Source organism: Triturus cristatus, chromosome 1_2, assembly GCF_964204655.1.
Source record: "Triturus cristatus chromosome 1_2, aTriCri1.1, whole genome shotgun sequence".
Lineage (NCBI taxonomy): Eukaryota > Metazoa > Chordata > Amphibia > Caudata > Salamandridae > Triturus > Triturus cristatus.
This window is the reverse complement of record NC_140580.1, coordinates 550,555,616-550,579,320: the sequence shown is the minus strand read 5'-3', so window position 1 is coordinate 550,579,320 and position 23,705 is coordinate 550,555,616.

Genomic DNA, 23,705 nt, shown 5'->3' with positions numbered 1-23,705 from the left:
CACATCCGTCGGTGTGCCGCTTCCAACACGCGTCACCATGACGACGCGACACTACCTCTCCCTCACTTCCTTCTCACTATTTCAGCTGCATGCATCGCGCGTTCTAGTTGTTTTTTTCCCCCAGAGGCACCGGACCTACTTAAACTTCCGGTGCTTAGACCTCGGGGTTCCAACATCTTGGAAACCGGGAACTCGTTATCCGCGATTCACTCAGACATCGGGTAAGACTCCACCAGCACCAACCATTATTTTGGTTTTTTTTGCTCAGTACGCTCGGCTCACTCTGCCCCTTTCCCCACTCCAGAGCTTTCACCCGTACCGGAGGATCCACCACCCGTGATCCGCAATAGATTTTGGTAAGAGTGTTTTTCCCGCCAGTTTCACTAACTGTTCCTATACCGACACACAGGCTCACTCTGCCTTTTTTACCCTAGAGCGCCCAGCTGATTACCCTAGCTATTCGAAATATCTCGCCGCTCTCCTGATTACTCCGGATACGGTTTATTTTTATAGCACAATATCATCTATAACAACGTTCTCGTACATTAATACAGGTACGGGATTGTTTTTGTGTTCTTTCTACCCCCATGCGATCTCTGTCACAATACGTGCGAGCTTAATCTTCCTTACGTTGCTCTTTCTCTACAACACTGGTTTTTTGATTCTCTATTTTGCCCCTTGGGGCTGACTCCTTGTACCTCTGTTTTCCATAATTGTAGGAGTTTGTTTATCTACAAGCATTGTTACAATCATTATCTAATGTCGTAAATTCTTGTTCTTTTTCTCGTAAAATCGAACCCAGCACTTACTACTTCTCGCCGCATCAAGGCAGGCATGTTACAGTTTGTTTTAACTATGTACATTGCTACGCATTAGCATTCTCACGGATAATGTCTATACCACGTGATCTTGAATTATGTCAGTGTCAAAAGTTCAATCGCTCTATAACCAAATACTTACAGTTTTACAAATGCATCTTTTCTTAATATCGAATGTTTCTCTTCCAAATTTGATGTTTTTTTACTTCACGATTGTTACTGCTCACTCCTTTTCTGTCTCCCCACCTTATTTTTCCGGTCCTTTTCGCTTTCCAGTTAAAATAATATTGGGCCCATAGTTTGGGGTCCCACCTTAATATTATTTAAGGCTTTCACTCACGTTTACCCAGTGATGCGATTTTGACTTTTTCATTCCTCACATTTTCAATCTTCTCAACACCTTATGTTATTATCCTCATCCACGAGCACTTCGCATGGCCAATGATTTTCCTCTTTGACTGGACAGTCACTTCCACCCCAACACTTAGGGTGGTTCTCCTTTAGTACCATATAGTCACATTGCTCTTTATCGTTTTGTGTTGGATCAAGTGATTAACTTGTACGGGTCAAGTACTCGGCCATGTGAACCCATGTGTTTTATTTCTTCTTTTTTTTTGCCAAATCATGTATGATTTTTTTCTAAAGAATTTTTCTTTATTTCCTTGTCCTTCTCAGCCCTGAAGAGTCATAGCTACACACAGTGTGACGAAACACGTGTCGGCTGAATGTTCTTATACCATGTATTGGTCAGACTTTGTTATATATAAAGAACATCACTCTGAAAAATGCCATTGTTGTTGATGTTTTCCTTTCAAGAAACCTGAGTCTCTGAATATTGTTCAGTTCGCTTTATATGCTTACAATAGCGTTACCCTGATTGTGTGCGCAGGACTTTGTTTTCTATTTCCTTAAGTGGGTTCTCCCACTTTATCGCAGGGATCCTTTGGGTTGGTATCCCTGACCTGGCAGCACCTAAACTTACTATCGAAAAGTGATACCCTTAGTGCACACGCTTGAGCGCCATTTCCTTCATACCCATCCAACCCGGCCATTTTTGTATAACTACGAGAACATATTTGAATCCTCGACATCGTTCCATCTGGATATAATCCATCTGGAGGACTTCAAAAGGGTGATCAGGAGGCTGAAATCCACCCTGTTCTACGGGAATGCTTTTTCCTGGGTTAAACTGACAACAGATCATACAGGTACGGACCTTTTGTTTAGCTGCTGCTCGTAAATGTTTGTTGAACCAAATGTGTTGAATGCTGTCTAGCATAGCTTTTTCTCCTAGATGCGCTGGACTATGTACAGTGTTAATAATGACTTGGACCATTGAATCAGGGAGGAACCACACAGATTTTTCCTTCGTCATCCATCCTTGATCCGTTTGGATCCCTCCTAATTCAGTCCATTTCCCTATTTCGTCTGGTGTAGCATGTGTCTGTATGTCAATTACGTCAAGAGCGGGATCTTTAACCGTCATACAATGTGTTGGCGTCGGGACTATTGTCTTTGTCATGTCGGATGTTTGAGTTTGAGCAGTCTGTTTAGCTGTTCTGTCAGCTAGATCATTGCCTTGAGAAATGATATCAGTAACTTTCGTATGAGCTTTACATTTCATAATTGATATTGCAGTGGGTAGGTGTATTGCATCTAATAAGGCATGAATGAGGGGTCCGTGCTGAATGTGGGCACCGTGAGAAGTTAAATAACCTCTCTCTCGCCACAGCACGCCGAAGTCATGTACAACTCCGAATGCATAACGTGAATCAGTGTATATGTTGACTTTTTTATTTGTGGCTTGAATACAGGCTTGTGTCAGAGCGACGAGCTCTGCAGCTTGAGCTGACAAGGTATTTATGCAATTTGTTTCAATGATTTCAGTGTCTGTTGTGACTGCGTAAGCGGCCACTAACTCTCCCGTACTTGTTCTCATACATGAACCATCTACATACAACGTCAGGTCTGGGTCTGACAATGGGACATCTGTTAAGTCTTGTCTGGGTTTCGTCGTGATTGTAATAACTTCAATACAATTATGAGCTAGTGGGTCTGTTCCGCTTACAGGTAAAAGTGTGGCAGGGTTCAATGTGTTACAACGTCTAATTTCTATATGTGGCTGAAACAATGTTAATTCGTAACCCGTGAGTCGTGCAATAGTCAAGTGTTGTGTTTGCGTTCGATTCACAAGAACCTCTACTGTATGTGGTACTTGAACTGTCAACGGATGTCCTAACACTATGGCATCGCTTTGTCTGATTGCTAAAGCTGTCGCTGCCACTGATTTTAGGCATGCAGGCAAAGCCTGAGCTACGGGATCTAGTGTACTAGAAAAATAAGCACATGGTTTGTATGATCCTGCTTGTTCCTGTGTGAGTACTGACAAGGCAGTACCTTCGCGCTCTGTAACGAAGAGTGTAAACTGTTTATTGTAACATGGTGTTGCTAAAACAGGTGCTTGGCATAAGGCTTTCTTTAGGCTTTCAAACGCTTGTGCATGTTCCTGAGTCCAAGGGAGGACAGTCGATGTGGCTGCCTCCTGTGTTGTCAATTGAATGAGTGGTTTTGCTAGAAATGCATACTGAGGGATCCACTGCCTACAATATGAAGTGAGGCCTATGAAAGCCCGCACCTCCTTCTGCGTCTCGGGTATTGGCATATTAGCTAATAACTGAATGCGGTCGGGTGTAAGCTGCCTTCCCTCCTTGGACAGCGAGTGTCCAAGATAAACAACTCGCTGGACACAGAATTGCAGCTTGGAAGGGGACACCTTGTGCCCCTTTTCGGCTAAAAATTGTAAAACTGTCAATGATGCTTTCTCACATTCAGGTTCGCTTCTAGCGGTGATCAGCAGATCATCGACATATTGAAGCAGGGCAGTGTTTACTGGCATGTGGATACTGTCGAGTTCTCGTTTCAGTGCTTGGCTATAGATGCTGGGGCTTTCTGTAAATCCTTGAGGTGCGCGTGTGAATTTAAAGCTACGTCCATTTAAACTAAATCCGAACAAGTGTTGGCTTTACGGATCTATAGGGACGCTGAAGAAGGCATTCTTGAGATCAATTACAGTGAAGAATGTTGCCTCGGAATCAATAGCTGTCATTAATGACGAGATATCTGGGACCACAGGGAATTGTGGCACAATGCATTTGTTCAATTCGCGCAGATCAATAACCAATCGATATACAGGCGGGGTTTTTGGATCTGTTCGTTTAAGAATCGGAATTATCGGGGAATTACATACATTGGAGTCTGTTTCCACAACCACTCCTTGGGCAATGAGCTCGTCAATGATTTGTAGTAAAGCCACTACAGCATCTGGTGGTAACTTGTATTGTCGCATTCGTGGTAGTACCACTCCTGCCTTTAGCGTAACTCGATATGGTGTAATATTCATGCAACCAACATCAGTAGGGCCTTGTGCCCATAAATGTGTAGGTAAAGTCTGCAGTCGGGAATCCATGTCTCGAGACACATAGTGACCTTTGAAATCACGTAAAAACAATCTTACTCCTTCCGGAGAACAACATATTATAGCTCCTAGAGCTTTCAGTGTTTTTATACCTAACAAGTTTTCTGGACATGATTTGGTAAGCAATAAATCTGTAGTTCTGGTCAAGGGTCCTATCGTAAGTGGAAGAGGCTGTGATACTTCATTAACAATAGGTTTTCCTGAAAAACCAAGGGAAATATTCTGTAAGCCTGAGAGGGGTGCCCCTGGAACTTCACTACGTTTTATGGTTGTTCGACTTGCCCCTGTATCAAGTAAAAATTTTCTATCTTGGCCTAATAATTCACTATGTACATAAGGTCCTTCTTGGTCTACAGGGACCTCGATAAGGGGTAAGTCAACTTCCCTCTCTAGGCTGCTTCATGCGTATCGTTGATAGTCAGGATAGTCGTACTGTGCGGTCTGGTACAGCTGTCGTGTCGTGGTTTGTGTGGCAGCAACCGGCAGCGCTGGTGCAGCTGGCACAAACTGTATAGACTGTTGTGGAGCTGGCATGGACTGTGCATGCTGCGGGGCTCCTTGTACATTCTGATCCTGTCTAGGTGGCCGTGGTCTTTCCTGTGTTTTACCTGTGGCAATATTACGCTTCAGGACTGGGCAATCGTGTATGTAATGACCTGGTTGTTTACAATAGTTGCATGTCCCTTTTACAGGTCCTGCTGAATCACTGGACTGTGTCGTACCCTTTTTATGACCTTCAGCTGGAACTGTCTGGGAGACTAGCATTTTCATTTTTGTGTCTTTCATGCGTCTTTGTTCATGTTCTTGTTCCTCTCTAATTCTATTGTGATGATACTGTAACATTTGTAACATTTGTGATGGGGTGTTACCTTGCCAGGTACTCTCGAATTTTAATACTCTATTCTTCACTTGGGGCAAGGAATTTTCAACTAATTTTGTCACAAACAGATGTGGATACGATTCGCTACTTGCCTTTATGCCACTATTTATACCAAAACATTTTTCAAATCGGGCATAGAAATCACTAGTGTCTTCATCTTGCTTTTGTTTACAGGCTGAGATTGCACCCCAGTCTTCCTTTTTCGTAGTTAATAAACGTGGCAATACCTGTACTAATAAACCTGGTAGCGCTTTAGTTTTATCCCCAAGCCCTGAACCTGGACCTCGAGCTTTTTCTTCGTTTTCTAATGCTGTCCAGTCTATCTTTTGGTCTCCCACCTCCCACTCTTTTTCCTTAAGTTTTTCATAAATGCCAGCAGGCATTAATACCTTTAATATGGTCATAATGTCGGGATAGGTATACTCTCCCATGAGTAACATGTCTTTAATTTCACGGTGAAAACCCGCTGGGTCTTTGTCATGACTGGGTACCACTTTCTTCATTTCTAACAATTCTATTTTTGATATGGGTGTATATACAAATACACGTTTAAACTGATTGTCCTCGCCCTTTATTGGGTGTACTTCTCGTAAGGGATTCTGTCTGTCCATATAATACGTCGTTCTTTCCTTAATGGGCAGTGAGACATGTTCTGGGCATACAGAAAGAATGTACTGCTTTCTTGATTCTAGTATTTCCCTAATTAACTTAGTACCTGAACCTCTCCATCTATTCGTGAGTAGCTCAGTCAATATATCAGGTAAGGGACCAGGATCCGAATGTTGGCTTTTATATAGTATAAGAAGTTGTTGAATCATATAAATCCCAGCTAAACGCTGTTCATCTGGGGTGAGGTTCAGAAATGTGTGTGCTACTGTATCATCACCATATTTTCCGGGACTGTCAACCCAATGAACGGCTGACCTGGCTAATTCTTGTTCATCCATAGAATCGAGTAAATGGTAACCCCTTCGTTCTCGGAGTAATTTGTCAGCGGCTTGGAACGAATGCTCGGGTGACCTTATATTTATTATAGGTGTTTGGAAATTCCTGTTATTATCTGGACATATCGGACGTATCGGGTCAGTAGAACATCTAATACTATTACAGGATCTTCCTCTACCTACATAGGCTATGGTTTCTGACTGTCCTGTGGGCAGTCCTGATCCTTCCTCCTCCTCGTTTTGTTCAAACTGGTCTACCACTAATCTCTCTTCGTGTAGGCGTTCTATTTCTTTACGGATCTTTCGACACATGGCTATTATACATTTTTGCCTATCATGTCTCCCTTCTGATATATTCTGGCTCCATCTGGTAAGAGTCTCCATTGTTTCCGGATCTACCCCCGGTCGGTCTTGATTTCTGATCACACAATTTATGAGGAAACGTAACAGTTCCCCCTGTATCTCCACTTTCTGGTATTCCATAGCTCTGTTAATACATTCAGAATCTCGCCCTGTTTGGACAAAATGGTATATATTATCTAGATGCATAGTCATTCCTGGTAACTTCCCTAAATACACCGCAGCTCGTCTGATACGTAATGATGCCAGGATCATTTCGTCCTCTTTGCCGGGCACAGGGTCATATCTACAATCTACAAGAAGTTCCTTAAGCGTGCGGGAATTTATGAGTTTGGGGGTACGTGGATGCGCTGATTCTTGAAAAGTAAGTTTATTTATTCTGGGTGGCGTAGAAAAAGTGTTAATAGCACCTCCGGTAGCCCCGTCTGGGGTATCGGGCGTGAAAGGATTCGTTGAACGTGATACAGCAACTATAGGTGTGGACACAGCTGTAGAAGTAGCTGTAGAAACAGATGTGGAAACAGATGTGCTTGCCGGAACTTGTGTCAGGATCTGTTGTCGTAGAGATACAGATACAGGATCTTGGCGTTGAACTTCCCCGGCAGACGGTCTATGGGGGGCGGTGTTAGCATACTCGGGAGCTGCGTCATCTAAATATGAGGAAAGAAAAACATCTTCTGCGGTTCTAGGATGCCCCTTAGGATGCACTTTTATTGGAAATAATGGGGTTGGCAAGTCTTTTGGTATCTCTGGAGTAGCCTTAGGTAATCCTTCGGCCAGAAGGGGATACATACCATTCATAAGGGCATTTCTTTGTCTGTCTACTTGTTCTGATTTCACTCGTGTACCTTCTTCAATTAATAGATTTTCTCGGACTTTATTTGAATTCTCCTTATTTTTCTCCTCCTGTCGGAGTGCTTTTTCTGTACGTCTATGAGATTCTTTGCGCCATAACTCAACGGCGTCTTTCTGTGACTGTCTAGCTTTCCTTTTCCATAACTCTTCCTCTACTTTCATGATGCACTCTGCATCCCAGGTCCCCGCTGCGGGCCACCTCTGACTTTCTGGTAATTCCTTGGTGTAGTCTACCCATAAATCAAGAAATAATATAGCGTCTAAGCCGTGTTTATGATACATGAAGTGCCCTGGAGTGTCCCTAGGAGGAATAGGAACAGCTTCTTCGAGTACCCCTTTTCTAGTTGTGATCTGTCTTAATTTCGAAAAGAGCGGCATATTGAGAACTGATCTGATACTGGATTTCGAACAAAACTTAATGAGAACTGATCTGATACTGGATTTTGAACAAACTTAATACAATAAACACAATAATGAACAGTCATTCATACCACAATATGCAGGACGTTATTAACACATTTAACATTTAACATATAAATGAGCAACAATGATGATGACGATCTAAGGAAACTTAATCACTAAACATAATACTCGGCATTAACTGAAATATTCGGACTTTATATACTTGATATACTAGATATACTGCTAAACAGTACAGATACACTGCTAAAACAGTGCAGACCGGATTTGTGTACCCAAACCCGTCTTGACCGGCACAGTTTATGTGCACGTCAGAACGCCTCCCCAGTAATGGTACTCACCGGGTAGCTCGGAACGGAAGGCCTCGGAACGGAACTGAACTGGACTGGACTGGACTCGACAACTTCGGAAACTTCGGAACATCGGGAACCTGGTGGGCCTCTGTATACCTCGGATCTTGCTCTCTCAGCTAGGCTCTGGTCGGGATACTTCGCACTTCTCACCGCCTCGTCTGGGTGTTGATCGCAGCCTCAGTCGCCCCCGCTTGACCGGAGGGAGATACAGGAAATCCTGCTGGTACGCGTTGTTGTCCGTCCAGCTGTGGCAGGAGACCGGGCCTGCAACGCACCGCCGGCGCGTGAGATGAGAAAGTGTCCCTGTTCGGGCGCCATTCATGTGGTAAATAATTTAATTACCGGGACTTAATTTGATACGGAAACATAATAAAAATAGCTCAGTAAAATAAGAGGCAGAATCCGTGGTATTAGAGGTTCGGAATGGGCTTTATTCCAATGGATGATTCGAATCGGTGACTCCGAGTTCCATCACCACGAAGGTTCAGGAAGTGAAGTACGTACTTTATCGATAAGTAAACACTTTTATACAATAGGCATTACAGTGAAGCAAATGCAGGAGGCGTAACAATTGACAGTGAAGATAAAAGATACATGCGTAGCAAAAGTAGGTGTAACTGGGTGTAACTAAAGAACGTCATCAGGTGTGACGTCATAATGGGGTGGTTCCATGAAGGAATTTCGCAATGTCAGCAGAAATACTTGGCAGGAATGTGCGCACAGCAGCATGACGTGTGATTGACGTGCAACTAGGGGGTGAAGGGGACTTGACATTTAGCTCTACATGTGGCGACAGATGTCTGGAGGGTCAAGTCAACCTAATCCCAAATCATATCTAACATCCTATGTTTAAAGAACTATGTTATCCAAAAGAGAGGTCTCTTAGAGTAGAATCTTATTCTATACTGACTATATTGACTGTTAGTGCGTGTACAAGCGTCTAAGTGTCTACACTAGATGCGAGGGCAGAAGTCTTCCATAATAATAGGGCTATGAATTACTTGCATAAAGACAGAGAAGCCGGGCCTTTGCTCGATAGCTGGAAGAATGTTTACTTAAACTACTAGACAGGAATGCATAGGGCAGGGAACGGAGCAGATAATTTCGAAGGTGAAATACAGTTTTTGGCAGGCAACAGGCTGATGTCAGGCATCGTGAGCCGCGCAGAGAATGAGACAAAGTTCATGGTCACAGATGCAGGCTCAGACTGGAGCTTTCAGAGGCAGAAGGCAAGAAAAGCTTGATGACAGAATCAGGGCCTATTTGCCTGGACTGTAAAATGGCATAAGTGAACCATATAAAGCCGGTGGCCTTTCATACTTGGGAATGGAATATCCAGCCTATTCATGGCGGATCTGAAAGAGGACATGTCGACGGTGGACGCACATGTGTTTGCGTCTTCATAACTGGAACTGGAGGGAACATACATGTACTTGTGATTCATACATGAAACCGTTGGGGTCCAAGATAGGGGACATAACTGATCAGAAAAATCCATATTTCCACACTCTCTTGAAGGTATTGTTACCCGACAGACTTTTCTGCCTCTCCAAAAGGCATTGTCACCCCAACAAACCTTTGTGCCTCTCCAGAAGGCACTGTCACCTCGACAGACCTTCAGCGTGCAAATTTACAGTTCCTAGCATCGACCCCCTGGCAGGCACAAATCCTACCTCCTAGCTTTCTCGGCCCAAGGCTTTGAAACATCCCTAACCGACTTCCAAGAGATGACCTCAGCCTACGTGCCTTCAAGCGAGCATCCAAGGGGCATTCCTTGAAGGAGGACTGGCCTCTCACCATCCTATCGCTGGGATCAGCCCTACTCTAGAGGAGGGACTCACCCTTGTAATGGTGCTCAGGCTCTCACAGACGGATGTATGACGTTACAACGCATGCTTTTACAATGCATGCTGTTACAACGAAACTTTTACAACGCATGCTTTTACAACGCAAGTCTTTACATCGACTTGCACTAGATGGCGTGCTAACATTAGAAAAGTGTAATTTACTATTCCAACTCCAGTCCACGTAACAGTAGGGAAGGTGTTGGGATAGTAAACTACACTATTTGTAATGTTAGCACGCCATCTAGCGCAAGTCGATGTAAAGACTTGCGCTGTAAAAGCATGCGTTGTAAATGCGTTGTAAAAGTTTAGTTGTAATGGTAGTGCGTTGTAAAAGTTGCGTTGTAAAGGTTGTTCCCCCTCACAGACATGTGCTGTAATCCATCCTTCTCAGATGACTGTTCTGTTTTTCTCTGCGCTGCCTCACGAGTGGACCCAAAGAATTATGGTGTCATTATCACATTCTAAAATCTGTAAATTAGACTCATAATAACAAAATAATAGTCATAATAATTTAGCAGCCCTACCCCAATGCATGAACATACCTATTTACCTCTGAGAACGAAATTAATTGAATTTCTCTAACTTGACAAGCATTTCGGAAGGGATTTGGCCCAGACTCTTGGCTCAGTCAAGTGCAAACCTTTGCAAAGTGGAAAGAGGCTAATTTGTGGCTGTTTTCGGACAGTCTACTAATGTCCTTGGGTGACACCCTCCCACTATATTAATATTCTGCGAATTATGAAAGCATCTGGCACTGGCTGGAACTGATCATGCACACAGCATGTTGTGTGAAGTAAGGTAAAAATCATGCTCGCTGTTTGTGGGTGGTGCTCCGCCTTCATACTAGACAGACTATTACAGTAATGCATATGAAGGAAGCCAGAAATAGACCAACAGCACATGATTTCATGCAATAAACTAGTGTGCGAGGAAGCGAAAATGCATCCAGAGAAGTGGAGAGAACAAGATCGAAGCATAATGTACACGGTGTTCTCCTCGGCTATCGATGTGGGGTGCATTGTACCTGTAAAGGCATGATGGCGGCCGCTCCTGCCCACGCCATGCTGCGGGGTGCACTTAACCCGATGACGCAGCGAGCCAGTGGCAGGAGGAGGCGCGTGCAACAGTGCCGCCTCACTCACACTCACCCCTTCTCCAGCTACTGGAATATCTAACGTTAACGAACTTCGGTGAGTTCATTTTGCTATTTTGACCCATAGCCATTGCTTTAGCACATATTCACCCCCAGCTACAGCCAGCATTCGCTTCCTCCATGTACTCCATACGCCCTTTGAGATTACCTCAGCCCTCGGGTGCCTTAGTGACAGCTTCTGTCTCCATACTACATTTAATTAATATTTCCCCATATTTGACACAGAATTGCCTACTTGTACTTCCATTTGCACCCATCTTCTCTCCACCTGCACTTTCATTCTTCTCGCCACAGAATTAGTGAGGTGGTCTTTCATTTCACAATTGTTTCACAATTATTGTGAACCCTGGGCCCATTTAAAACTGAGAATTTCACGAATGCTTGACTCCCTGATTAAAAACGCATGTTACCTATGCAGGTAGAGGCGATCACCACACTAACAAATATGTTGCAAACCCACCTGGTTAATAATTTGACCAAAGGTTATTGAAACAGTGTTCTTGAATTATATTCTATCAGTCAGACACGAAGACAACAGGACTTAATTCGTAGTTTTAATAAATTTTTGTGCAGAGCAGAATAAATAGAATTAAACATTTATTTTCTTCTGTTTTGCAAGACTATGTTGAGGAAACAGGGCCGAGGCCGTAGTCTTACTTTGTTATATACTTATCACCCATTTGTTCTCACTGATCAGATGGAACCACCATTCTTATTCGCTCACACCTTTCTTAAATTACACCTCGGAAGTAAATCCTACTTAAAAACTGGTAGCACCAAAATATTTCTCTGAGGAATAGTCTTCATTCATAGACTTACGTTACCAAAATTCTAGTTGCCGTTGATTTTTGTGTGATGCCTACAAGACTTTGAGAGTGATAAAAGTTAAAAAAGCAAAAGGGCTAAAAAATAAAACAAAACATACAAAAGGAATACAAGAAAAACAGAGAAAGAAAAAAGTAACATAAACCACATTTTTGAAGAATGACCTTAAAAATAGAACAAAAATGACTACCCAATTGGTTCACAAACCAGACACAAATTGCGTTGTACTGTGGAATTTGTCAAGTCAAACTTTTTTTTTTTTTTTTTTTTTTGAAACCGTTTATTACAGGTCTTAAAAGTATACAAGTATGGGCCCACAACCTTCCGGCCGGCCGCTAGCAATGGTAGGAACATACGACATACATTTATGGGACACGTGGTATTACAGGAGGAGCATTTCTCAATAGGTAACAATGTCAAAAGCCACATCATCCAGGCCCCATTATGCGGTTTCATTTTAAATTAAGAACAACAAAAATTAAAACCACACCCACAAGGCAACCCACAATCAAAAATAGCAGCACGTGCTCCCCGAGAGGGGGGATCCCAACTATACACAGAAGTGTGAGGAGGGGGAAGAGAACAAAGCGAGGACTGGGGGAACCCAATGCCCGTCAGCGGGGGAATGAGTCGGCTAAGGGGATGGGGCTGGCGAGGCATCAGGCAGCAGCGGTGGTGCGCAGATACCCCCTCGGTAGGCGTTCCAGGGGCCCCATACTTTCACCCATGTCCCAGGCTTACCCCTCGCCACATACACCACCTTCTCGCGAAACATGCACCAGTCCATGTGTTCTTTCCAGGCCGAGACCGTCGGGGGCCTCTGGGATCCCCACAGTTGAGCAATATCACGCTTGGCTATCATATATCCCAGAGTCACCCACCACGTCTGCGGCGCCGAGTAATCAGTCGGTTCCCACACATTCAACAGGCATCTCCTCGCTTCAGGCAACAGCGCCACATGCGTAACCAGTCGCAGCACCTCATGTACACCACGCCAGAACCCCTCTACCTCCGGGCACTCCCACAAAATATGCATAAAGGTCCCCAAAGCACCACACCCACGCTTACACAACCCATCTCCAGCATAGCCCATACGCAGAAGCTTTGGCCCCGTCATGTAGACCCGGTGGAGTATCTTGAGCTGGACGGAGCGAAGGCGAGCCGGTATGGCCACCTCCTTCGGGGAGGCCACCGCGGAGGTCCAGTCCTCGTCGTCCAACTCCAGCCCGTCGGCAACCCAAGCCGCACGAAGGGCAGTCAACAGGCCCGAGCGGTCGTTTATGAGCTTTTTGTATATAAGTGAGATCGTGCTGTCCGGGACGTGCCCATCCAGCATTCTATCCTCCAGGGGGGAATATTCCGGGATGGAGGCAGCGTCCGAGAAGACGGAGCCCAGCGCATAACGGACCTGCAAATACCGAAAGTATTCACTGCCCTGCAACTGAAATTCCGTCTGCAGCATATCGAACGTTTTAAATCCTCCCCTCGTCCAAAGATCCCCCACTTTACTGATACCTATTATGTCCCACTTCTCGAAGCCCTTAGAGGTCCACAGGGAACCTAACCGCTCAGACGCGTATAGTGGTGATGCCCGGGTCAAACGGTCCTTCCACCCCATAGCTGCATTGGCCGCGTGCCAGACTTGCACCATGACACGCGTGGGGCCCGTCAGACGAGCGTCGGGCGCGCTAGAGTAGAGCGCTCGATTGTAGTCGCCACCTGGCAGGAGCATCTTGTCCATTTCAAATGCCGGGTTTAAGGCGGGCCCGTAGAGGCCATGGTTAATGGCAGCGAGCTGGGAGGCCCAATAGTACCGTTTAATATCCGGGAGGGCAATCCCCCCGTCAAACCATGGGAGCGTCAGCTTAGCCAGAGCAATGCGCGGCCTCCCGTCCCAGAACAGGCGGCGTTGCAGACTCTCCACCTCACGGAAGTAGCGCGCCGGGACCAAGTCCATAGTGTTCTGCAAAGCGTACAGAAAACGCGGCAGAGACATCATCTTGAACAATGCCGCCCGGCCGAGCGGCGAAAGCGGCAGGCGCCGCCAGCGTGCGACATCTACCCGCAGACGCTGGAGGGGGGGAAGCAGATTCCGTTCATACCGGGCCTCCGGGTCCAGAGTAATGAAGACACCCAGGTACCGAAATCCCTGCGGGGCGATCTGGATCGGACAGCCCCGCGGGAGAATAGGAGCCTCCCCAGAGAGAACATACACACACGATTTAGCCCAGTTGATGACGAGACCGGAGTTACGACCAAACGAGTGTAAAACATCAACTAGCACTATAAGTGATTTACGTGGGGAGGCTAGGTACAGAAGGATGTCATCAGCGTATAGGGATACGCGGTCCTCATACTCGGGGGTCCAACGGAGACCACGGATGGAAGGCTCCCACCGCAGCCACTCCGCCAGGGGCTCCAAGGCAAGCGCAAAAAGAAGCGGCGACAAGGGACAGCCCTGTCGCGTGCCCCGGCCCAGCTCAAACGGGGCCGATACTCTTCCGTTCACGACCACCTGCGCCAATGGGCCCGCATACAACAATTTGACCCAACTGATGAATCCTGGGCCGAATCCGAACTTCGCAAGCATCGCCCAGATGTATGGCCACTCAAGCGTGTCAAACGCCATGGTGGCGTCTAAGGACGCCAAAATGGCCGGTTCCCGTATAAATGGGACGCGCGCAAGCACCCCATGCAAACGCCGCAGATTAAGGGCTGTATTGCGATGGGGAATAAAGCCAGACTGGTCCTGATGAACCAGATCTCCCACCACACCGACCAGCCGATTGGCGAGTACCTTAGCGAGAATTTTGGGCTCCGCATTCAGTAGTGAGATAGGCCGATAAGAAGTAACCCGATCCCGAGGTCTCCCTTCCTTGTGGATCACCACGATTGTAGCCAGACGCTGGTCAAGCGGGAGGGAGCCCAGCGAGTGGGCCGCGAGGAACATTGCGCGGAGGTGAGGCGCCAATGTATCCGGTCGCAGCTTATACAGCTCGATAGGGATACCGTTCGGGCCCATGGCCTTGCCAGAAGCGACCGAGCGTATGGCGAGGGCGATTTCGTCGGAGGTGGGAGCGGCGTCCAGCGACACCCTGTCCTCCCCGGACAGGGAAGGCAGCGCGGTATCCCTGAGCAGGGCATGGGAATCCTCTTCCGAGCAAGAAGAGACCGGGGAATACACCTCGCGGAAATACTCCGCGAAACAGGAGACAATTTCTTCTGGCTCAGTTACACACACACCATTCGTTTTCTCAATCAGCGGGACCACACGATTCGCTCTCTCCTTTTTATCCAACCACGCTATCAGTTTACCAGCCTTATCACCCACATCATACAGTCGCCCCTGTTGCTCTCTACTAAGGCCCCTGGCCGCCTCCGTAACGAGGGCCCTATAAGCCGCCTGTTTGAGCTGGAGGACATGTAGTGCAGCATCCGTCACCCCATCTTCTAGATTACCCTCCAGCTCAGCTATTTCAGCCTCCACCCGGGTCACCTCCTCCCGCTCGCGCCTCCGGGCATGGGAAATAAGGGATAGGGCCTCCCCTCTAAGTACTGTTTTGAAGGCCTCCCACAGGGAGATAGCTGAAGGCACTGACCCCACATTCTCCTCAAAATAGCGCTGGAGGGATTTAATCAAGTCAGCGCGAATGGTGGGGTCGCGCAGGTACCAGGAATTGATTGGGACCACCCTGCTCTCAGCCCTCGGAAAGACATCAAAATGCAACAATAGCGGGGAGTGGTCAAGTCAAACTTGTTGCAAATCAGATTGTTTCTGACCCACGGAATGGACAATAACATGCACTATTGGTTCATTGCTCCAGGTGTGCGTTAATCAGAGGGGATCACAAATTATGCACCTGGTAAATGGCAAACCCTGCACAATCCCTATGTACTGGGTGTGAAATTTGCGCCTACGTCATGCGATTTTGTGTACTTCCAGTGATCAGAGCCAGGGTATGCAATAAAACCTGACTGCCCTCATACTAGAAGGAAACATGTTATGAGTGCTAAGATGCAACAGTCTCTCTTGATCGATAGCTAGGAGGATAGCACATACATAGGTTTTGATCAAACAATCAAACAATCTATGGAATCTAGAGACCTGAAAAATCTGAATAATTGGAAATATCGAGGGTTCAAATCCTGCTTCCTCCTCAATAGAAGACAGTGGCACATAAATGTCACACTGACAAAGAGCCAGAAGAGACTGCATCTAAATATGATGCATTGTGTATAACCGAAACCCAGACGGACCCCAGCATTTTGAACATGTTAACGTTTTACCAGGTTTTTATTTAAGGGTTAATACAGGATATTCACATATTCCAGGAGAGAACTGACAAAGGGGCTGGCCAGCACATGCTACAGATGACTGGGAGGCATAGCTCTGATATGTTCAAGCCTGGAGAGCTTGCAGAAGACATTCCTGACAACAGCTTTTGCTTGGAAATAAGGGTGGACAGTGATGGACGCAATATCAGAAACGAGGGCTAGGGTCTTAAATTGTGGCCGTGGTTGCACCGTAGAACTAAGAGATGGACGATTCGCCAAGCTTGGGCAAAGAGCAGTTCTGTCTTGGGTGGTTGGGGATGTAGGATTGTTTGGATGTGTGGATGAACATGGGTTTGTGGTAAAAGGGTGAACAAATGGGAAGAAGGTGAAACTGACACTAATACAGGTAGTCAGCTAGGCATCTCCTCATGGCAACAAAGTTAACTATTCTGTCCTGGAGAGTGAAAGGTCTTAATGTGAACTTCTAAAGGTAATTTGGTCACCCCTGCCTCTATTCAAAAGGCACATGTTGCTTAGAGTGAAAGGAAGATGTTTATTGGGCTGGGACAAAGTTCTGTCTATCTGACATCTCAGACTTAGCTGATATTTTCGATGTTATTTGTCATGGGGTTGTACCTGTTCTTGCGCTCCAGTATTCAGGTCCCAAGGTCCAGAGCCTGTGCTCGTGGTCGTTGGGTCAGAGAAGCTTTGACTCCTAATGCGCACCCAGTTGTAGGTTTGTGATTTACTGAACCAAATATAAAGTAGCCAAAACATGTACCAAATATGTTTAGTGAGCTCTTATTACACACGAGTATTGTTCTTCCTTTGATCAGATACACACCCTAAATGTGTACTGGAAAACTAAACTAGTACTGGAGACACAAGTTGTACTAACATTTTTCATCTACACTGTAAAAGCACTCCTATAGTGTCATATTAACAGGCATTTGCTTTTTTTTGGCGGGGGGAGAGTCATTCATACAGAATGTCATTCAGTTTTGATAATGTTTCAAGCATTTCTGGAGCACATTTGTTCTTTTCCTTCTTCCACCATATGATCATTCCTAGGTTTCACATTTTCATCTCCGCCAAGGCCACTCATTCTTAGTACAATAAACTGAATTTTAGGGATTCAGTGGACGCAGTGTTAATTCAAAAACATCAAAGATCCACGGGCTCCTATGAAAAGTTTGTGAAAATGAAATCAGAACATAACAAAACAGCAAGAACACAGCATTTTCTGGAAAGTGGTAAAGTGGCCTTTCGCTTTCAGTTGTTTCCTAACAAATGCAGGAAGGACTATGGGCCCAATTTAGAGTTTGGTGGATGGCTTACTCTGTCATAAATGTAGTGGATATTCCGTCTGCCGCATTACAAGTGCCATAGGACATAATGCACTTGTCTATCGTTCACACCAGATTCTAAATCTGGTAAGTCACTGCTCTGACGTAGCAACAGTTGATAACAAAACACATTATGCATTGTTGCTATGTCATAAAGGCCTCCCATGGTAGGCTGACAGGGCTCTCTGAGCGTCTGTAAGAGCCTCACTGCTTGTAAGCTTTGACTGAAAGCAGAAAGCGCATCTACAGGATAGGGAAGGAAGGCAAGAAAGGTTGTGGTGGTGATTAATGACGGCAGGTACCTTTTTCTCAAATTTGGGTCAGGGAGGAAAGGCCATGCTTTGTACAGCTCCCCCATAACTCCTCGGCCACTGCGTAGCAGTTGAAAGCAAGGGCAGATGATTTTGAGGGCATATAATTATAAAACAATAGATGGTTAAAAGGTGAATTACAGGGGTTTTTTCACCTTGGGGTTCTGCGCAACACCAAAAACAACTAAAGCTTCTCTAACATTGCCTATTTGATGTCCTTCAGAACCCCTCAGTGAAAAACATCCCCATAACTAACTCACTGTTACCATTTTATTTCTAAATGTAATAAGGCGGTTCGAATATCCATCAATTTGTCAGGAAGTAACCGGTCCGCCATGCTCTAATCCAGGCCTGCACTTTTCAGTGAGTGCAATAAAAATAAGAGTTCATTCCAAAACACACGCTATTTCCCTCCAACTCATGCACTGCCCAGCAATTAAATAAACAACAGGAATTCTGCTCCATTTATTTTTTGCTATTTTTTTTTTTTAGAATTGTTTGTTTAATAAATCTGAAAAATGAAACTTGCATAGGCAATTTTGCAGCACAGTACATAGAGTGGGCTTCCACTACACCCAGAGGAGTATTTCCCTTACCTCATACGATTTCGTGTTTGGCGTATCACTCCACCCTCTTTCGGGTGCTTGACAGAAGAAGGGACTATTTTACATGTCAAAAGTGCAATGGAGCATCACACATTACATGCTTTATCGCACAGGCGCACTGTAAACAAACAATTATTTATTGACTTGTTGTGGGCTTTTTATTATTTTGAGCAGTACTCAAGATGCAAGCTAGCCCTATTGGCTTTGCCAATTCTATTTTCTAGACTGTGGGTGCTGAGGTTTTCTCTTTGATGCAGCTGTTCACTCACAAAAAAGACAATCTCGGGTGCTGTGTTTCTGTTCAAAATATGACTGCACTGCTGCCTCTTTACGGTGGGTTCTTTGGGGGGTTTTGTGAAACACGTCATTTGCATCTGCGGCCCTCTGCCCTGTAATTACAGAGGCAGCGAGCGCCTGACGCGATCTCGCCCTTCCCCCCGTGCTCAGTGGGTGTTCTTTGTTCGGCGTTTTTGAGAGGGCGTTTTTGGTTCTGATTAAATATTTGCAATCCCTCCGCTAGTCTGAGAGGATGTTTATCTCCAGTAATTGTTTCCAGCTATTAGCATTACACGTGTCTGCCCTGGAGCGCGCAGCGTGTGAACTTGTCATTATGCAACGGAGTCATTTTGTTTCCTTACAGTGACCTCAACAACATATCTATTGACATCTGTCTCGCTCGCCCTAAATTTCGTTTTTGGGGAGCAGATGCCTAGTGCTGGTATGCAGGCCGTACCTCTTCTGCACACAACTTTATTATAACTTCCCGAGCTGTCGCAAAGACCTACATGTTCACATGGTAGAGTGTTGAAAGCCCTACTGTATATCTGTGCCTTGTTTCTGCCTTTGGGCAGGATGCCTTCACAGTAGCCACACCGGATTGTGTGTCCTCCAACATGAAAAGCTTGAAAATACAGATAAGATCTTTAGAAATCCCCTCTCAAAAGAAGCAAGTAGGCACACATTCTAAATGTCTTCCCTTGGCCTGGGTTCCAGCAGTTCGTGCTCTCCTATATGTGAATGTGATTATAACATACGTTTAACTGATAGGGTAACCAGACACTTTTCCTGGCACTCATAAGGTGCATCCACCGAGAACAGTTTTTACCAGTGTTACAGTTTATAAATGTGGCAAGTTCCATAGCCGCAGTTGCTATGTCATAAAGAAATTCCAAGCTGCTCAGGCTGGGCTTTCTGAGAGCCCGCCAGAGACGGCTGGTAACCAGGGAGCCCAGCTTCTGGACCAGAGGGAAGGGGAGGCGAAGAGCACGGTGGCAAGAGACCAGGCTCGGATTGGGAAGGCGGGCAATCGGGCATTGGTCGAGGGACTGGTGCCTCATGGTCACCTAGGGAGCCAGGTTTTGGGCATCTGTAAAGGGGCCCAAGAGACTTCCCCACTCCCGGTCAGGAAAATTTAATGTGACACCAGCATCACAGAGCACTCCCCTGACATGCTGTAAACTGAGCCTGGGGTCCAGGTGTTCCTTTAGCCTTTGGGGCCTTCTCACCTCAGCTCACAGCCTCACATGCTCAGCCAAGAGCAGAGGTATCCCCCGCTGAGCCATCACTTTTAATCCATGACGGGTGCAAGCGGGGTGTGTTGTATTCAGGGGCCTTGCAGGGTGCCAGGTGCTGCCATTCTCACCTAAGACCCCTTATCCCCACACAATCTGAGCAGCAGCAATGTGCTTTTTGGCACCTCCTGTGCTAGCTAAATGCCATATAAGGCTATAACGATCTGGGGAGGGGATAAGATAAGTGTCCTCTGTAGCAGCCAGGTGCTGTCACCTCAGCCCCAGTGTCTTTTAGGCCTTGTTGGGGAGAGGAGAGAGTTGCATACAATTGAATGCAGGGCTATGGTTAGAGGGGCTCAAGTCCCCGCGTCAGCTCAAGATCCCGTGATTCTGGGCACATCACTTAATGGCCATACTGAAAAGGAAAATAAATTTAACCTGTGTAATGTAACTGGTGCTCATGTCTCCAGTGACTTTGGGCCGAGGTCACGCTATACAAAACTATATCAAAAAATAACCAGTCAGACTTCAGTGAGACCAACCAGATGGTGATCCATGAAAGGGCTGATCAGGGAATGTGGGCCACTTTTTTTGTGAGTGCCGAGCTTAATTGTGATCCGAATCCTTCCCTGCAAGAGACCATGTATTTTTTAAACATTTGGGACAGAGAGGAGAGTACATGTTATGTATAGCTCCCTAAATTCTCCTCTGTCCCGGTATAGCAGTTGAATGATTTGGGCTCTATATATAACATAATTACAAATGGCTATATTACGCTGATGTTTTTCACCTCAATGTTCTGAGTGACATCACAGACAGCTCAAGCGTTGCTCTTGTTGTCTATTTGATGTCACTCAGAACCTCAAGGTGGAAAACCTACCCATAATTCAATGTTATCCATCCTTAAATCTGAACCCCTTCTGCTAGCGATTCAAACTTTTATAACTATGTGAGTAACCCATCTAAGGCTCACAAGGCCTATGAAGGCCTAACCCTTTTATCCTGAAATGGGGTTGGCATGCGATCAGTGGTTAAAATGTTCTTACTGAATACTCAATTACAACCTTGCAGTAAACATGGCTGAAACCTGAGTTGCATATTTAGGGGTATGCAGCTTTTAGAGTGGAAATCCCTCTCCCTCTGTCAAGGCTCAGGGTGGTATACTTATTTGGGTTGCTCTTTCTATCACTTGTTCTGTAGACTAAATAAGGTTCAATACTACTAATATTTAAGTTTTGGAATTGCATTTTAGGAAATTTGGCACCTTTTTATGTTTCAGTTTTATACAAATGTTTCTAATTCTGCTAATCCAATAAACCTTGTAAATGTGAGAAAAACATTGGATTGATAAATGGGAAAAAGAGACAGTTAATGAGAGCCTTCCATATATTATATTTGATAGATATTTGAATTTTAAATTAGACACATTTTTTAATGCCTCCCTTAATGTGGTAAAGACGTTGTCTAATGAGACGCAAGGCTGCTCTGTGTTGACTGACGTAGCGTACTGCATTATTTGACTCTTTGGCAAAGTGGAACGTATATAATGTCAGCTCCGCCTTCTCTTCCGATGTCTGTCCTCCTAATTGTTCTGTAAGACACTTATCGAGCATTGTTGGTGTTATATTTCTTGTCTGGGAATTACTGTTGTATACTTTCTTGCATGTAAACTACGGTTTCCTAGCAACGAGGTTTCACTGGGGATTCTAGATTGTGGATTCCTCAGTGAGGCTTGGCTGAGGAGCTGAGAAGATACTTCTGGGGGTTGTTCTCCATATCATATTAAATCCACATTTAATCTACTTGGATGCATCCTGTGATCTTTAAAATTGGCGACGAGGATGGGATGGAGTAAGCATCAACTAAAGATTACACAGGAGATTTATATTTAGAAGAATATTGGAAGAAAACCCCCAGTTGTGTTTGAATGCACTTAAAGCAGATGGACTACATGGTGTAACCTTTGTAAGGTTGGAGACTACGTGATTGTCATCCTATTTTCAAGAAATAAGGACCTCTCCATTCGTGAGTAAATCTTGCATTGGATTTGGTGTGAAAGAGACACAGAAGCGTACATAACCTTATAAGAAATAAGGAGACATTACCGTTGTTGTAATCCAATTCAGAGGGTATCTCACAAATTAAAAATGGATCCATTGTGATGACTGTGACTGTGAATGGCAAAGGAGACAGCAACGTGAATACGAGACTTTTAATTTAATCTTTGTGAGGAACCTTTTTGGAAACGTTTAACCCTAACGTCGGGTCTAATGTGTCTTTTCTGATGTAAACGATTCCTCAAGCAATATCAACTATGCCATAAAAACCATTGCTCGAGAGTGAACAGCTTACCAGCTGATATTTGAAGGGCGCAAGGAACTGCCGTGAAGCACCGGTGAAGCGTGCGTGCATCGTTGTTATTTTTTGAAAGGGAAGGAGATTCCTCACGAGATCCTGTGTCCGGATTGCGTGCAATTCTAGCGTTTGCTGCCTCCATTTTCGTTCTCCTCAACGCGGAATAACGTCTGGCGTCACGAACGTCTGGTGTCATACAAGGAACGAACTATGTGATTGGCTCGGATTGACGCACACCGCCATTTTAGAAACAGTCTCAAGGATTGGTGCAAGTGACGGTAACGTCGGAGTTGCTTAGTTACTGGATGCCATCTTCGCAAGGGAACAACGGAGCATCATAAATCACTCGCACTAACAGCCAAGCACGGGCGCTGAATGTGAAGATGTTCTGAATGAACTGGGAGTATTGATTCTAGCAAATCGCTAGAAGGATTAACTTAAAAAAAATATATATACATATTTTTGCTTAGTGCTATATGTTGATGAAGATCCGGTAAATTCATTTTAGTTGTATTTCCTTATTGTCCAACTCACAGCGTTTGTTCTGTTAAATTTGGTTAAAAAAAAAAGTTAAGGGGTTCCTAATGGCCACACAATACATTCCTCCACCTCCTACCTTTTTGCAAGAACCAGGTCCCACCTGTATGGAGTGGGAGGACTGGAAGGAAGCTTTTGTTACTTATTTAGAGGCCATAGGTGGAGATGTGTTTTTGCCTAAGAGAAAATTTGCTATCTTAAAATTGAGTTTAGGCGTTGAGGGCAGGAAAGTCCTGAGCACTTTACCAAGTTTCGCTGAACATGTCGAAAATAATAATTCTGATGATGATCAGCATGATATATATGAAAGCGCAATGTCTGCGTCGTCTGAAAACTTTGGCAAACGATTGAGTCTCGTTGTTGAGAGACACAAGTTCTTCTCGCGAGTTCAAAAACAAGGCGAGAAAATTGAACAGTATGTCGCTGCCTTGCGGAGATTAGCAATCACCTGTAAATTCAAAGATTTAAGGGACGAAATCATTAGGGATCAATTAATTAATAGAACAAATAATTCCAAGATCCAAGAAAAACTTTTAGATTTAAAAGATCCCTCCTTAGATAAATCTTTAGAAATTGCAAAACGCATTGAGAACACATCTCAATATGTCAAGGATTTAGCTGATAGCAAACTAAAAACTGATCCTGAGATAAGTAAAGTATGTGCTGTACATTCGTCTAAAAAGAATCCCAAGACAGACAATGATGACAAGAAAGCACCGTATCTGAAACAAGAGAGTAATCTCAAGGGGAGGGTGTGTTATAGGTGTGGCAGTAACAAACATACTGCGGAGGCAAGTCATTGTCCAGCTTTAAAGACCTGTTGTTATAAGTGTAG